The sequence below is a fragment of the Perca flavescens genome, chromosome 11, assembly GCF_004354835.1.
Source record: "Perca flavescens isolate YP-PL-M2 chromosome 11, PFLA_1.0, whole genome shotgun sequence".
Taxonomy (NCBI): Eukaryota; Metazoa; Chordata; class Actinopteri; order Perciformes; family Percidae; genus Perca; species Perca flavescens.
In genome coordinates, this window is record NC_041341.1 from 14,113,428 (window position 1) to 14,124,055 (window position 10,628).

The window sequence follows — 10,628 nt, forward strand, 5'->3', positions numbered from 1 at the left end:
CTGTGTGTGTGTGTGTGTGTGTGTGTGTGTGTGTGTGTGTGTGTGTGTGTGTGTGTGTGTGTGTGTGTGTGTGTGTGTGTGTGTATGTGTGTGTCATCGCCATATGTTGAATCAGTAATGAGCTACAGGCCTGCAGCAGTCAGTGTGTGTGTGTGTGTGTGTGTGTGTGTGTGTGTTGTCCCACAGGCAACACAAGCTGTTACTGAAGAAGATGCCTTCGGACACACTAACACACAAACACACGGGCTGCTGACTGAGGAAATGACCCTACACATAGTGAGACTCTATTGCAGCTCTCAGTCTTTTCTAAACACTGTCAAATATCCCGAAAGCTAAAATATGGTTGATTAAAAAAAAAAAAAAAAAGATAGTCACATAACTCTGAACAATCACAACATTTGTGTTTATTCAAGTCAACCAACATCTGAGGAATTCAACTAATGATGCTCCAAACAAAACCCCCTGGAATCTGTAACATTGCTGTCTGTTAAGTAAATTTTAGATATAGCTCTATTCAATTATTGCGGAACATTTACAGAAAGATGCATGTGCTTGCAAGATTATTTGGCACCTGGTGCATGAGAAGATTGAGTTGAAAAGTTTCAACAAAATACACTTTTTTGTCTGCCATCCTGAATGACGTATAAGCATGTTCTGATCTGATGCACCTATCAGCAGGATGACAAATATGGGATATCATAAAACAGCAGAATTATCATTATAATAACAATGAATGATGAAATTGATGCGAAAATGAACCAGTAGATTCACTGTAAGAGGAAAGGGCGACTGTCCCTCACGCTCACTGTAGTCATTAAGGAAGGCTATAACATAAAAATCTGTTTTAAAATCCATTATGAATGAAGCAAACATAAAACTCTTCCCCCTCTTTGCCCCTGCTATTATAACATTTTTAAACTCACCAATGTTCTCTTTCCCTAATCCCTATGATATACCAGATGCCAAATATTGTGTGTAAATGTGCGGTCATGTCTAAACAAAGCTGTAAGGAACATTAACATAAAGTCACCTATGTATGAATGACAAAAAGCTATCACTTCAAGGGATAGATGAAGCTAACAATGTTACAAGTTCCTAGTCTAAAGAGGGCATATGATTCAAGTTCCCTGACCATTATGAAAGAGTTTCTTATTCTGACACCAGACCAACGTGTACAATTGCAAATAAGTGGATTTCTGAAAGGGGCTTTATAGTCTTTTCATATCATATATATTTATAATATGAACAAACCTTTGTCAGTCTGAACAGCTAAAGTACAATTACTCTAGAGTCTGGTGTGTTCACGTTTGTATTCAGTCTTTTATTGTTAGGACGATTATTGTGATGCCTGAGCCTTCACATTTAAAGTGCTGATATTATGCTCATTTTCAGATTCATAATTGTATTTAGAGGTTGTACCAGAATAAGTTTATGTGGTTTAATTTTCAAAAAACACCATATTTTGTTGTCCTGCACATTGCTGCAGCTCCTATTTTCACCCTGTGTGTTGAGCTCTCTGTTTTAGCTACAGAGTGAGACATCTCACTTCTGTTCCATCTTTGTTGGGAGTCGCACATGCGCAGTAGCGAGGTTAGCACTGCAAACCAATCAGAAGCAGAGTATGAGGGCGTGCCACGCTAGCAGCTACAAAATTACAAAGTGACAAACGTTCATCACAGAAGTAAAGGCTGGACTACAATAGAGCTGTTTGGAGCAGTTTGTGAACAGTGTTTTCTGTTGGAGATGGTAAGTCCCTTTGGGGTGGACTTTTTCACTTTGTACACCTATTACATGGACAAAAAAGATATATAACACAATAAAGGGGAAACGCCAAAAAATAATAATATAGCACTTTAAGTAAACACAGCTGGATTGTTCCTCCTGTGTGTGGAGGTGGAGTCTGGTGTGGAGACTCTGCAGCTCAAACCTGTAACAACACATCAGAGCTGCAAAGACGTCACATGGTGAGCATGATAGCTGTGATTGGTCAGCTGGGACTGCTCGTGTTTACTGTTAACATAAATTAATGTTAACAGTAAAGACAAGATGGAGCAGTCAAAAAAATGGTGTTCCACATTGACCAAAAGAAATAATTATGAAATTCATTGGGAAGTTTAAAACAAAATCCTAAAATAATAATACATATCCAAATTTTCTGTAATGAAATTAAAATGAACTTGATAAAAAGTAAAAACATCTCATAATAATGAGATTTGTTTTTTGGTCATTTATACATTTTTTGTATTCAGATGATTCCTTATTTCTTAATGTAATTTATTTATTTATTTAATATTAACCATAAAAAGCTTCCTCTCATTGTGATCGTTCCTGTTTTCCGCACATTGAATGAAAGAATTTAAACAGGATTACTTTGAATACACAACACAAACTGATAATGTGAACGTCGATCAGAAGATGGATGGACAGATATGATGCTCTGTCCTGTACTTTACAGGAGGAGATTGAGAGTTTCACCCACATCTGCTCTTTCCTGTCCCAAAGTCCTTCATAATGATGTCACATCTTGTCTGGAACAACAGCCATTGTTTTTCCCCAGGAAGTGAACTTCCCGCAGACGGTCCGTTCTTCCTTCTGAGGGTCAGTCAGTGCAGTCTGACTCTGATACTGTAACTACTGTTCAACAGAAAGAGTCTTTATGGCGATCCATCACATGTCAGTGACAGTGCTTAGTTACTGTATGTTCACACCAACACAGCTCATTTAAAAGCAGAGGCATGTGTTTCTCCTTACATGAACATGCAACACGTAATACACGATCAATATAGATATGAACAATACGATACTCTGCGACACATAGCTCCCATGTCCCAGTGAGGGCGACAGTAATAGACCGACAGCTGACAGCTGTGGTAAGTTCATAGAATTTCACACAAGATTTGCTTAAGATCTGTGTTTGTTTGCTGTAGCATATCTCCAACTCCTGTTTCAGATTCCTATTGTGTATTACTTAATCTCCACGCCCTTAAAGGGGTGATATAATGATTATATAGGGTATTTCACACTGTTCCTTAAGGTCTCCGAATAGGGCATGTAACATTGGTTGGGCTGAAAATGGCCCGGGTGCTGTTCTATGCGCCCTAATGCAACCCTGTGAAATAGCCATAGAATGAAACAAGAGGTTTTCTCCCTTATATGGTATGCTCATGAATATTTAGATGAGCTGCACACTGATTGGATGGTTTACAACGAGCGAAGCACACACCACACACACACACACACACACACACACACACACACACACACACACACACACACACACACACAGCCCCTCCCCTCCGTGCCTTTTTCTGGAGTAACTGAACCTGGAGCACCACGAGCAACAACAGCTTGCGATGAAATGTAAAAGGTACGTGTCAGCATTCCCTGTACAGCCTGGAACACTGCATTTACGACCGTGGTTCATTTTCAATATCCTTGAAAAACTTACAAACTTTTTTCTTTGTAATTCCCGTGGTAATACACAAAGCAGCGTGCAGCTAAACTAGTGTCTGAGATGTATGCTGTATGTAAATTTTGGGGTGTGACAAAGGTACAGACCAGAGCCAAATAAGGTACAGCCACCGAGTTGACGTCAACTATTAGCTTCGTTGGGATTTGCCTGTTTTCAGCAGCAGTTTCAAATTGTGAGATTTGCATAGGAAAAGGGTGTCAATGGTACTTTGAGGTTCTCTGTATGCCCATTTCACCCACCGAACTGTCGTTATTCAACTATGACCAGGTAAACTCGGTTTTGCATTCTATCACCCTTTTAAAGACTTTGGCAGAGTTTTTTAGACAGTTGAAGCTTCATTGTTTATTTAAAACAAACAATATGCAATTTTCTGCCGCTAGATTTGCCATTACCTAAACTTTACCATTCGAGGCCCAACCTTACTATTGTGTGAGACTTTTGCAAATCTTGGGTTACCATCTAGACACGATGCAGTCAATTTGTCCCATTTAGGATTCTTTCAGTGGTCATCGTTCAGGAGGTTTTTACCAGGAGCAAATTATCCACAGAGGGCTCCTCCTCTCACGGACCCAGTGATTAAAACTGGTAAAAACACTGAATAAAGCAGTTTCAAGTTAAAGGTCCCATGACATGGTGCTCTTTGGATGCTTTTATATAGACCTTAGTGGTCCCCTAATACTGTATCTGAAGTCTCTTTTATATAGACCTTAGTGGTCCCCTAATACTGTATCTGAAGTCTTTCCCATAATTCAGCCTTGGTGCAGAATTACAGCCACTAGAGCCAGATCCACAATGAGCTTTCCTTAGTATGTTCCATTTCTGTGTCTGTAGCTTTAAATGCTATTTAGGAGGAGGGGGGGCGGGGGGCAAAGTGGAGGGTGGGGGTGTGGCCTTGACCAACTGCCACTTTGCTTGTTTGAAAGCCATGAGATTCCAGATCGGCCCATCTGAGCTTTCATTTTCTCAAAGGCAGAGCAGGATACCCAGGGCTCGGTTTACACCTATCGCCATTTCTAGCCACTGGGGGACCATAGACAGGCTGGGGGAATGCATATTAACGTCAACTCAGACAGCAGCAATAAATAAATAGCCGTGCTTGTTCACGAGAGCAGCAAACGTCCTATTTCTCCTTGCCGTTGCCATCATGTTTACATTTAAAACAATGGAGGGAGTGGTTGCCATTGCACACCGTCTAAAAGACAAAACATTTCCCAGACTATTATTAACCTACACATTAAATCAGTTTAATGAAAACAAATCTCCATAGTTTGTGTTGTATTAGTGTGTACTTTATAGTTTTATGTACTATATCATAAATATTATTTGATAACTTTTTCACACTGATATGCTGTCAGGTCCTGTTATTTTAAATTGTTTTGAACGCCGTCTCACTTTTAATGAGGGTTCATTTTTAACTGACTTGTTATGTCACATGTTTTACATGTTTTTATTTATTCATAGAGCTGGTGTGAAATCAAAGTGTTAAATTAAGTCTTCAGTTAAATGTCTCTTAAATGAACACTGAGGACTTTGTTCTGTCTGTTAAGTGGCAGTTTCATCAAGCTAATGAGCATCAATTAATTATGTTAATGAGCTGCAGTTAAAATCTCTCCTTGAGGGAAACGATTCTGTTAGTTAACGAGCTGAAGGCTGAGAAACGATCTGATTGGCTTTAAACGGCCGTTAGAGCCTGTGTGTGTGTGTGTGTTTGGAGGGGGGAGGGTGGTGGGGGGGGGGGGTGGGGCTTCATCCTGAATTTTATCTCTCTGTGGCCCTGACATGCTTATCTCTGACAAGTACACACACACAAGACCTTGTCCCACTCTGGTCTCCTGCCAGACAGGAAAATATCTGACTGTGTGTGTGTGTGTGTGTGTGTGTGTGTGTGTGTGTGTGTGTGTGTGTGTGTTGGATCCAGCTGTTGGCTTCATATCTGTGACCTCCTGTGGTTGGTGTGTGGGTGGAAGGAAACTATAACGGGTTCACACTAATATCATTTCTAATGACGCTCCTGTGTGTGTGTGTGTGTGTGTGTGTGTGTGTGTGTGTGTGTGTGTGTGTGTGTGTGTGTGTGTGTGTGTGCGTGTGCGCGTGCATGTGCGTGTGTGTGTGTGTGTGTCAGCATGAGCTCAGCCTCAGAGAAAGAGAGAGACAGGCAGATGATGGAGGACATCTTCTATTTAAGTGGAATGAAGTCAGATTTGTGTTGGTGAATGCACATTTCAAACCATCAAAGCCAAAATACATTATAAACCAGTAGATGTAGAATGTGTTTATTTTCTGATCAGAACAGGTGGTGTGCAGTACAAAACGACATGTAAAAACTTAGGACTAACCCTTGACAAAGAAGTTATTTCAACCCAGCAAGATCTTTCCCTAAACCTAACCAATTAGTTTTGTGCCCAAACCTAACCAAACCACTGATATTCTGCAGAACATATGAAATAAGTATGTACAGTTATAATCAGAATCAGGTTTATTGCCAAGTAAGTACTTACAAGCGAGCACAGGATGTTAAAAAGTGACAGAATAATGCACAGTCAGCATCATTACACAGTATGTAATTCACAGTGTCAGCGTTAGCGAAGAATGGGACGAAGGTGCATGAAATTGCATACTGTGAAAACCTATGAAGAACAATTAAAACAAATTTGATCTTCATTTAAAAAAATCAGAGGTTCCATTCATCGTTTGGGAGCCTCTTTTAATTATTCATCCTAAACTCTTCTTCGGGATGGAAAATGATGATGTCAGCATTAAGACAGAGACAGCAGTGTGATGATGCCCACAAACACACACACACACACACGCACACACACACGCACACACACACGTCTCCCACAGCTCTCTGACTGGCTTCCAACTGTTGATGATTCATTAACAGACTCTGCTGGAAGTAAAGCTTTTTTCTCCTGACGGCATGCTTTGTGTTAAAACTGTTCTCCTCTGTTCGTCCTCTCAGCCTGTCTGTCCTGTAAACTGTGTCTCATTACGCTTTGACACAATGCACAATGTCATCAGACGCACACAGCTGTAGTCCATCACGAAAACCGATCTACTCAAAGGAACATAATTGGTGTGTTTTTGGTGCTTGCCACCATGGTCCAGTTCAGGCTTTTGGCTGCATCAGACAGACCGCTCTGAAATGTTTTGGGTTTGTTTGTGCCATGAAGTTTAAAACTGCACTTCACATTAAAACATTCTCTAAATTAAAATGATAAAATACCTTATTTGTAACCAAACACCCTCCAGATCGCCACAATGAAGTGTTTTCTGATTTGATGTTCATCAGCTCATCATCATCATCATCCCTTTTTTGATCCTCCAAATCTGATCTTTTGGGTTCTTGAGTTCTTGTAATCAGACACATTTTCTTTGACATTCTGATTCTTACTAGCATATACTGCATGTAAGACGTTATAAAAAATAATATTTGACTGATGGATTTATTAAAGTCATGTAACATCTCACACTGACTCACAAACAGAGGCAGAACCGGACCAGACTTGCATCAGTCAGTCTCTTTGTTTTGATAATCTTGACGTCTAAATCAAAGACCAATCATTCCCATTGTATTGTTGTTGTTGTTGTTGTTGTTGTTGTTGTTGTTGTGGTGTGTGTGTCATTCTGTATATAGCTTCCTGTCGTGTGACCTACGTACCTCCAGGACTTTACACCCATGACTAAAGACAGACTGTAGTTCAACAGTGAAATTACTTCTTTTTACGGTTTGTCCTTCAGGAATCATAGAATCACATGGTGACCTGAATGCAACACACACACACACACACACACACACACACACACACACACACACACACACACACACACACACACACACACACACACACACACACACACACACAGGATGGTGTTGTCTGTGTTTTATAACTTTGACCCTTTCTAAGTGTGTTTTCAGTTCTTTAAAGTTAAAGTTGATGGTAACATTTTGGTCGCCCTCATTCTCACACAATCTTGTCAAAGCATAAGAAAAGCACATTGCCATTGGCAGATTAATGATAATGCAGCTCATTTTCTGTTACCAGTGTCGCATTAAAAGACTAAAAGACAAAAAAACTAGCCAGCTGTCCACAGCGGGCTGCTTGGTCCCTCCACTTCCCCACCGCAGGGAGACTTCTTTGCCAAGAGAACGAATGACTGGAAGATGGACAGCTAGCTAGCCATCTCCCAGCAGATAGTCTCGCATTGCCAGACCTTCCTCCACAGCGCTGCGGGGGAAGGTCTGGCGAGTCCACACAGCACTCCAGGATAGGAGAAAATTGTGCTCTTGGTAATTCTTTAAACCAATCACAATAGCCTTGGGCGGCGCTAAGCGACGGACGCCATAACGGTGCCTCAGGAAGGAACTAATCAGGAAGGAGGAGTAATCGTTCAAAATTGTTTTAGTCGTGCAACAGAAAACTCTGATTCAACAGATAGTCTAGCTAGCTGTCTCAATTTACCCTGCAGAGATCTGAGGAGCAGTTAACCATAGTCCTCTTAATATTCCCAGTGGGTCAGCACCTTTAGCACCTTTCCAAACAGACAATCTGACATTCACACCCACTTTACGTTTTGATGTCCAGCAGGATTTAAACTTCTCTATTTTGTTTTAAAGGAAGTGTTCCTAGGAAAGCTTAAGGAAATGGTGTGTCTGTGGTAAAATGTTTTAGTTAGATACAGTCAGAGGTCAAAGGTCAACACAATGACTGTCACTTCCTCCCAACTGGTTTTGGATGTAAATACCTTGGTAACCTTGGCGACTGCACTGAATTTCCTCTTTGCTGCTGGGGAGGTTTTGGCACCAGTTGCCCCCGGTGACAGATGCTGGCTAATCCTCGGTTTCCGCTCTCCCTCTTCCTGTCGTCACAGGAAGTTCACCTCTGTCAGGGCCTCTCCTGTTTAAAAAGGATGTCAAAATAAAAGCATTGAATGCTGACCTTCTGTCAAAATAAGAGTGCACACACCCAAAAAAAATAACATTCTTCCTGCCTCCTTTCATCTTTCATATACAGCCACTTTTTCCATGTTTCTCCTTGAAAGCAGTGGTAACTGAGGGAAGCCTCCAGATTGGACGATAGGAAGTCTAGATTCTTTTGGATGCGTGAGACTTTTTGTAATGGTGTAAAGTATGATTAGTACTGCACTTCAACCTCAGGTTGAATATTGCATTTCTTTTGGAAAAGTACCTGCTAGAACCTTTGGGGGTTTTAACATGCAGCTTTACTGTAAGTGTTCATGTACTGAAGTCTATTGTATGTACTGAAACAAAGTTTTTCAAATGTCATTAAAGAAAATGTTCAGCATTTTGGTAAATATGCTTATTCACTTTCTTGCCAAGAGTGAGACGAGAAGATTGATATCACTCACATCTGTATGGTAAATATGAGTATACAACCAGCATCTTGTTAGCTTAGCTTAGCATAAAGACTGGAAATTGTTGGAAACAGCTAGCCTGGCTCTCAAAAAAATCTGCCTACCAACACATCTAAAGCTCACTAATTAACATGTTATATCTCATCTGTTAAAGCTACTATATGTAACTTTTTAATGTTTCTGAAACTGTGTAATTTTTCATCTGATGATTATAAATGACCTGCAACAGCAAACAAGACTAACAGAAAAAAAAAATGTTATATAGTTTTTATTAATGCCTTTACCTGGGTCAGATTTTTCCCGGGAAGTCACAAAATGATTTATGGCAGGGAGACCAGCTCTAGTAACACATTCTGACGGGTCACAGATTTCGGTGTAACACCGGAAAAGCCTGTGTTACCCCCAATTTCCACCAACTGCGGAACGTCTGCGGATCAGCTCCGGAACGGCAGCGGAGTCAATAGGTTTCCATTAAAGTCAATGTGTGTATTTTCACTGACTGTGGAACGGCTACGTTCCGACTCCGTACCAGCTCCGACGATCTGTAACGCTCTGCAGGACATACGCAGATCTTCCATTTTTGCCGGACACCGGAGAGCTCCGCAGCAATTCAGCACAATTCAGATTGTGCGGGACAGGAAGTCGAGCATAGAAACAAAATAAAACATCCGGTTAATTTTCAAAATAAAATACACCGTATAAAATACTCACGGCGGATCATATTTCCCTGCACTACACCTTGAAAACAGCACAGAGTTGTTTCCCCTCTCCTCCTCTGGATGGAAACAAACTGTTGTTGGCTTTGTGGTTCTATTCTACATGAATTTGCGAGCTCTTGTGGCTCCTCGTGACTACAGCTGTCAGTCATGGTCACAGCCGTTCCGCAACAAATCCGGACCCGGTGGTTATTGACGGACGGCGGAGCTCGCAGCTGACACACAGCGGAGCCGGTCCGCAGCCGTACCGCAGCCGTACCGCAGTTGGTGGAAATGAGGGGTCAGCGTATCCAGCCAGGTAAATATAGCAGGAGATTTCTTTGTATAGGCCTAATTGTAATTTCATTGTATTTTAGAAGTTATCTGTTTTAGTTATGGCTGATACTGGGACAAGGCCATCACATAAAAAAGTAAAATTAAACGAAGCACAACTATAAGCTAAAAGAGAAAGTGACAGAGGACGGTCGGGTTTTCAACAGATACGACAGCAAGCGTGGTAAAAACACTGCCGTTTTTGTCCAAAGCAGCCGTTAGAATCAACACAAGCTAAAAGTTACAAATAGACACTTTAAATCTGAACACAAACATGTAAAAACAGCAAATTGTTGTTTTATAAAAGGGGTTATACAGTATGTTGGACTATTTCTTAGCTAATGAAATGCTCTTTGGCCTTGGAAGTAACACTCGGATACTACTGTATGTAGTTAGCTAATTAACCAGACATGCTGATGTTTGCAGCTTACATCTTAGAGCAAAAAAAAAAAAAAAAACATTCATTTGTTCCTCAGCATTTTACTGTTGTGGTTTTGGAAGGGCCTAAAAAAGTAATCAAAAAGTATAATTTGTTTTTAATTAATTTAATTTTCTCCAAACTACAAACTGTTGAACCACAACATACAGGTAAATATTCACTTTGGTTCCCGTCAGGAAAAAAAAGCTTTACTTCTAGCCGAGTCTTAGTCAACAGTTGGAAACCAGTCAGAGAGCTGTGGGAGACATCACATCTGTTTGTGTGTGTGTGTTTGTGTGTATGTGTGTGTGTGTGTGTGTGTGTGTGTGTGTGT